Genomic DNA, 8,300 nt, shown 5'->3' with positions numbered 1-8,300 from the left:
GCACTTTTCGTCAGACTATCCAGTTTTGTCCAAGTTGTTCCAGTGTCTGAAAAACCTTCTCTTTGTCATTGTCGCTTCAGATTTGGGTGCACGTTAAAGAACCCCAGGTGGTCAAAATTTCCGGAGCCCTCCACTACGGCGTCTCTCATAATCATATGGTGGTTTTGGGACGTTAAACCCCACAAATCAATCAAATTGTCATTGTCGCTGATAAGTGGAGCTTTCATCCTAGGGTTTCAGTATAGCAGAACAGGAAGAAGAGAAACGATACCCGCTAGGATGTGTCTACCAAAGTTCTTTCAGCTGTAGTGTTGACATTCTTTGGGGTTTGTCTAGAAGCTATACAATTGGATTTGCTTGGGAATTATCTTGAACATAAAGTCTGTCTTATACAGTCGAATCTCGATAATTCCAACTCGAAGGGGCCTGAAAATTAGTTTGAATTAAAAAAAGTTCGAAATAATGAAAGCTAAATAAACTGAGGGCTCTCCATGCAGTGGCGCATGTGCATTTAGCTAACACACGAGGAGGAAGTTTCAGAAGACATATATTTATTCACAAAGCACAGGACCTTCGTTATTATTTGAAGTAATTGGTGGTGCGCGTCCGCATACCTTTGCCTTGCAGCGAGTCAATCAATTTCGCACGCAGCTTGCAAAGCATTTTTACTTCGGCTTCAGCATTCTGCTGGCAAGATTGGCCATGTGCAAACACATGCAGACAACGACAGTGGCGAAAAGCGTGCACCCACTCGGATTTTAAGCACAGGATAAGAGGTGCACTAGACTGTGACTCAGACAACGCCATATACCTCCTGGAATTAGGGGTATGTAACAAGCAATACGTGGGCCAGACAGACACTCCGTTTAGAATTAGATTCAACAACCATCGGGCACATGTACGATCTCTGCCAGGCCTTCCACTTTCAAAACACTGCACATTAAAAGACCACAGCTTTGATGACATCAGGGTTACACTACTAGAAAACAACTTTCGAACAATCAGAGAACGGGAACAACGGGAATCTTATTTTATCTACAAATTTAACACGATAAAATACAGAATAAATGAACACCCAGGCACTCTGTCTGCGTTACGACAACTAAAAGACGCAAACGCTTCTCTCTAATCAGTCCGGTTTCATTACGACAATAATATTACCCGCTAACAAAGCTTTTGGCCTATGCATCTGACAACATAGAAATGATTTGCCTCATCAAGCACAGCCGGAACGCACAGATAAGTGGTCCCGGATGTCGTATTGTCCCCCCCCCCTTTTTTTTGTCTTTTTCTTTTTCTTTCTCTTCTTTAAGTTGAAACGCACATTCTGTTCCTTCACTGACAAGGAGCTGACAACTAGGTGGTTTCGTTAACTTTTTCGTGCATGCGCGCATGTCTTCCCAAGCGAGCCGCAACTGTGTGGTGACTGTCTCGGATGTCGTACAGTCTCCCCTCTCCCCCCCCCCCCCCCCAATGGTTTTTTTTCTTTAATTTTTAACGCACATTCTGTTCCTTCACTGACAAGGAGCCAATGCATATAATGAATATCGATGGCGGTGCCTCATTCACCGGCTTTTTCGCTCCTCCTGACGCCACCAGCATGCACTTAAAGCGCTTAAGCCCTCCCCATTAACTTGTCATACACTTCAAAGAGGAACGAGCCGCCAGCCGACTACACGGAAAGGTGAAATACAAAAACGGCGGCTCCCTGCCCACTTGGGGAAGTGTGGGTGCGGGGGAGGTATTGTTGACAATGATGACATTCCTCATCTACCTCTGCCCTACTCTGTTGAAATGCTGCCCCTTTCTAATTACGCCGTGTCGGTCTTGCTTCTTCTCCTAGATTTTCTATATTTTATTTAATGTTTGTCCTCCGGTTTCGCTGTTTCTTCTTTTTTCTTTTTTTTTCTCTCTCTCTCAATTGACCCCTCCCCTCCTGTCTCGACAGGATATAAAAAGGCACGGAACATATGTAAATAGTATTATGCCTTGAAAAAGACAGGGTTCCTGTCGAAACGTCAGCACAATAAACAGTACAAGCTAACCGCAATAAACCTTGGTTCAATAGGAAATTAAAATCTCTAGAAAATAAGAAAAAACGACTTTACCGATTCGCAAGGCAACAAAATTGTACCACGGCCTGGGAAAAATATTACGTAGCTGAGAAAGTTTACTTATCAGCTATACGTCATGACAAGCACTCTTTCTTTTATGACACCTTACCCTGTGTACTCAAGAGCAACCCCCAAAAATTCTGGCAAATTTTAAACCCCAAGCCACCTACTGCTGTTGTCATTACCGACCATAACGACATTGCGATTCCTGAGCAAGAATGTGCTGATGTATTTAACCTTGCTTTTTCATCTGTATTTACCACTGAACCTGATGCTCCTCTACCAGTGCCCCCACCCCCTGTCCAAGGTGTCATGCCAGCAATCCAATTCAGCGAACAAGGAATAATTGCCATAATTGAAAATCTTAAACTTTCATCAACTTCAGGGGCAGATGATATCAATACCAAACTGTTAAAAAACACCAAGAACATCTGCGCAGCCTATTTCAGAATTATTTTCGAGCAGTCCTTATCATCCGGTAGCATCCCCCTCTCCTGGAAGGAAGGGCAGGTCGTTCCAATCTTCAAATCAGGCAACAAAAGCTCTCCTCTCAACTATCGACCGATTTCCCTGACTAGTGTACCTTGCAAGATAATGGAGCACGTCATCTACACGCAAATCATGTAGTTTCTTGACAGGCACAACTTTTTTCACGCATCTCAACATGGATTCCGGAAGGGCCTCTCATGCGAAACGCAACTTGCCATGTTCATCCACGACTTGCACATCAACCTCGATACTAACAAACAGGTAGATGCCATTTTTCTTGATTACGCAAAAGCTTTTGATAAGTTACCCCACCAACGGCTGTTACTTAAGCTCTCTCAGTTGAATCTACATCCCGATATTTTCCATTGGATTAAGGAATTTCTTGCTAGCCGATCACAGTCAGTACATATCAATAATTCCATTTCCGCCCCCCTCCCTGTAACATCTGGCGTTCCACAGGGCAGCGTCTTAGGCCCTCTGCTGTTTCTTATTTATATAAATGACCTCCCTCTACATGTTTCCTCTCAAATCCGAATGTTCGCAGATGATTGTGTCATCTACCGTACAATCACTAACAATGCTGACCACGCTATTCTGCAAGAAGATCTCAACAATATTCAGGATTGGTGCAACGAATGGCTGATGACCCTCAACCCCAACAAATGCAAGGTAGTATGTTTCACTCGCCGTCTTCAGCCATTATACACACCTTACACTATTGCTAACACTTCATTAGAAACAGTGGATACATTCAAGTACCTTGGTGTCACACTCTCACATGACTTAAACTGGTCGCCTCATATAGCATGCATTACCGCCTCGGCCAACCAAACCCTGGGATTTCTAAAACGCCACCTGCGTCATGCACCACGCCACGTAAAACTTCTAGCATATAAGTCACTCGTACTCCCGAAACTAGAATACGCTTCTCCCATATGGTCACCTCATCAAGCATGTCTTATCAATACCCTAGAAGCCATTCAGAATCGCGCAGTAAGGTTTATTCAATCGTCATATTCCTATAACATCAGCATATCATTACTAAAAACACAGTCTGGTTTAAACACGCTATCATACCGGCGCCGCATTGATTCATTAATCCTTTTTCACAAGTTTTTCTACAGCTCGCTTCATCATGCCCCATATATTTTGGCCCCGCCACCGCGCACATCGCTGCGCACAGGGCACCACTTGCAAGTTTCTCGTCCACGCAGCCGCACTACAACATTTTCTGCATCTTTCTTTTGTCGACCATCAGTTGACTGGAACGGCCTGCCCCGCCATATCGTCGAAACCACCTGCTCATCATCATTTTCGGTAAAACTAAAATCTGCTGTTTTTCAATAAATGTATGTAGCCACTATTTTGTAAAAAAATGTGTGTTAACCCCACCCCTTATGTAATACCTCCAGTGCGGGGTCTTTAAGGAAAATAAAGTGAAGAAGTGAAGTTGTTATGTGAAAGCGCATCTACTTTCATATTTATAACCTTGCGGCAACCGAAGTTATTCTTCTGTATATATATATATATATATATATATATATATATATATATATATATATATATATATATATATATATATATATATATATATACAGAAGAATAACTTCGGTTGCCGCAAGGTTATAAATATGAAAGTAGATGCGCTTTCACATAACAACTGTTTATTGTGCTGATATATATATATATATATATATATATATATATATATATATATATATATATATATATATATATATATATATATATATATATATATATATATATATATATATATTACTAGCACTGAAATTCCCAAGGCAAAGGCAAGCATCCAATTTTTCAATAAACACATTACGGCTCTCATCCAAGGGATCGTTTGTAACAAAATATGCCAGCAGAACTGATATGAAGGAATTTGGTATACGCAAGAATGCTTGACTCACCATTCCCGTGTCTCCTCTTAAGAGCGGAGCTGGCAAACAAGCACTGCATTCCTTCTTATTTTTTTCCTTTTATCTTTCTTTGTCTTCTTCTATATCACCTTCTAAATTGTAATTTGAAAACACATGTAGTTTGGATTACCACACATATTTCTTAATCAGATTGAAGTTAAACAAGATGATTTGAATTATATTTATGCGCACCACCTCCCACACTTATACAAAAAAAAACGGTGGTATTGGGACGGTGTGTTAGACAGTGATTAATAAGGAAGGACTATTTTTACCCATGAATTTTAATGTTTTCTGCAACGAATTGCTCGTTCTTTCACATCCATATAAGTTTGCCCTTCCAAACAAACACTTTGTTCAAGTTCTACTGAAGTAAGTCAAACATATTGTATCCTTCTAGCGGTTTCTGCGCAGTTTTTCCCTTGATAAACATAGGAGGAGTCGGCCCGAGAAGTGCGTTTGTAGCCTACTACTCCTCCTCACGGAAGTAGAGATGGAAGAGAGAGGGTGTTTATGACGAGACACTAGAATATTCAATACGCCTTGATTTCACATCTGTTGTTCTGTTTTCATAAATAAGCATGGGCTTTATTAAACATTTTATTACAGAAAATGTACCAGAGAGTTGCGGAATATTGCATGATTGAAATGCAAGACCCTATTTCGGCATGCCAATAGAGTTGACCGCTGCCCGAGCGCACCTCAACAAGGAGCGTTAAGCATCCAAGGTCGAGCAGCCGAGCCGGTACTCCTTTCAAGCCTCTCTAGTTGGGGTGGGGAAAAGGGGTGAAAAAGGAAGGGGGTTAGTAGGGCACGAAGTGACATGATAGGTGTCAGCTTGGACCTGACAGATCGAGCAGATGCCACTGATTTCCGGCAAAAAATGCCTGGCCAGACTGGGATAGGTATTCATCTGGAGGCGGCACAGTATTCGCTCATCTGCTTTCTCCAGACCACTTGTGGGATACGTGTACAAGCGGCGCGAAGCCCGGTAATAGGCAAGAATTTCGTGAAAGCGCATCAGATTCGTATTGCCATATTCCGACTCAGGACATGGAGAGACAATGGCCGGGATGAGAAAAGCGCAGGCAGCGACGTTCGCTGCCTCATTGCTGGGCAGGGCCGAGTGACCTGGGGTCCATACTGTACGAATAAGGTGAGGGTTAAAGCGCCAAGAGGCTGCCCGAAGTAGGTGACCTGCCAGCTGCAGGCGATAGAACCCTGAAGGTCGCGAAAGTTGAGGAGTGGTTCGTTTGTTGGTTCTCCGTCGTGGTTTGAAGTCTGGCCCATCGCTCGGCGTACGAATCCTCGAGCTTGTCTGTGGGCGGCGGCGTTACCCCCCATAGGTGTTTTGAATATTAGTTTGCCAGATTTCGCAGTAGCTGCGTGCAAAAAGAATATAATCCTCACAGGAGATTTCAATTCACACCACATAACATGGTGATATAGATCCGATGCAAGTGGAAAACGGTTATTAGAATGGGCCAGTATGAATGGCGTTCAGTGTGTGAATTCTAGATCCCCCACTTATGTATGTGGCCTATCACGTTATGTAATAGACCTGACTTTTTCAAACTCGGGCTGTATCATTTCATCCTGGTCCATAATCACATCGGCCACAAATAGTGATCACCTTCTAATATTGTTTGAAATAATATGCATGCTTGATTCGACAAATATCTTTGGAATTATATTAACAAAACCAAATTTAAAGATGCATTACGATTAGGCTTAAATGCACAGGCAGGCCACAAGTTCAGCCTCAATAAAGAGTTCCATCTGATCATCGAGTCTACCGCCTTGGTCCACGTCACGACCTTGTGACACTTTCATTTACATCTATTCAAGTACATGCTTGACTTTGCTTTTTTGCAAATACTTTCCAGTAAATGAGAGTGTTATGTGCGGTTTCTGCCTTTCTAGTGCAACACCTGGTGGAAGAGCAGAAAAGACTCAGGGTCTGAGAGAGCCAATCGTACTGTGTTGGTAAGCTTCGCATTATTGTGAGCCATCGTTTCCTGCACAGTCGATCCTTGCTCCTATTGCCTGAAAACTTTCTGCAACTGGTTTATTTGTGTACTGTTGAACATTAACACACCATTAACCATGTGATAACAGTCGCGTAATGTCATTTTATATGATGACAAAGATAATGCGTCAAAAATTAAGCCTTAGAGTATGGTCATGTGGCTATTCACACTGTTCTTCTTGCTACCGCTTTAGACTTCCGATTTAATGGGGCATCTAACGCTTTAAACATGGATCCATAAAACGCTCTATCACCAATTTTAACCATTTTACCACAGTGCTTACACTTGTTGCTGTTTCATACTATTAGTGAATATATCATAACTTCTGCAATTATGCACAAAGTGGTTGAAGTACACACTAGGGACAGCATGCTGCTTTTGCGTTCAACTCTTAATGGCAAAGTTCAAAGAGCCCTCCACCTACAATTTTGTTTTAGCAGTGAAGCAATTTTGTTTTAGCAGTGAAGTACCACGCCTATTCCAATCGATCACCGGAGATCAACGTTCCGAATAGTCATTTTTGGCATGTTCAATATGTTTCGTGTCCTCCTAGCACTTCTTAATAGTTGGTACGGCCAGTGAAATTTCAGAATCAGCTTGAATTTTTTCCAATTTGGCATCATAGTGACTTTTCACCGGCCTTTTCGCAATACATTTCGGTTGGGAAATGTGCTTAGCTGACGAACTTCACAGAAATGCGTGCCATTTTCTTGGTTTCTCTTTTTTAGTGATGAGTGCTAGTACTTGTCTCCCTTTTCTTGAGTAAAAGTTAATTGCTTGCAGCTCTCTCGCAGGAAAAATTATGCGACTAATATCAGTGTGTTAGTGACCTGTCAAAAAGGGCTGAAATTTTTGTGAACCAAATCTCCTGATTAATGCATGACGCTACTGCGGCGTGAGTGGGACGAGGTAAGTATTTATGACCTTACCTTATGCTTCTAGCTACTTACCACCAATAGCTTAGTTTACGTGGTGCCTGAGGCCAAAGCGGAGCTTTTTTTATTTTAGCATATTGTCAGAGGGCCAAAACGCGACAAAAAGGCATCAAGTTGCCTTTGAGAGAATTTTATTAAACCACTGGCTTCTGCAGTCGGCGATCCGCTGGCAGGGTTGGCGAGGCCAAAAGCACTTTGAACGGCGAATTGCTGGCTGCCCAGAAAATGTTTATTTTGACATTCCTTTATATATGGCAGCACAGCTTTCTGCGTTTGCACTTTGCTTGGTATATTATCCGCTAGATGAATATAGTTAAGGTTTTTAGCTGTTAGTTAGGTTTTTTTCTTCAGCGGCAAAGGATGCACAATCCCGGCTTTTTCGACACATGGCCTTGCTAATGAAATGCAGAAGAAACCCGCCCTCGTGGCCTTACTGATATGCCTACAAGCCTCCGAATGGGCTCGTTTTCCTTACCACATCCTAGCAAACAATGTCAAGCAGAATCCATTAAGACTTTCCTTAGTTAGTAAGGCACAGGGCAAAAAGTCCGAGAGCCTATGGGAGTGTAAAAAATGTGAGGTTTCTCTTCACATGCCAGTGTGCTTTTAACTTTTTCACTCACGAAAGTCAAACTTGAAGCACCTGATGCAGTCGATCATTGTTAAGCGAATAAAAGAAAGTGTGTTATTTTATGACGTTTGTTGCGAATTTTATTGCGGTTTAGGTGCACTGACCCATTGCACCGGTGGGCACAAAAATGTTCCAGCAGCAAACCAGGCGGGAATGGCCACGGAGAG

Source organism: Rhipicephalus microplus, chromosome 6 (genome assembly GCF_043290135.1).
Source record: "Rhipicephalus microplus isolate Deutch F79 chromosome 6, USDA_Rmic, whole genome shotgun sequence".
Lineage (NCBI taxonomy): Eukaryota > Metazoa > Arthropoda > Arachnida > Ixodida > Ixodidae > Rhipicephalus > Rhipicephalus microplus.
Note: the sequence above shows the minus strand (reverse complement) of the source record.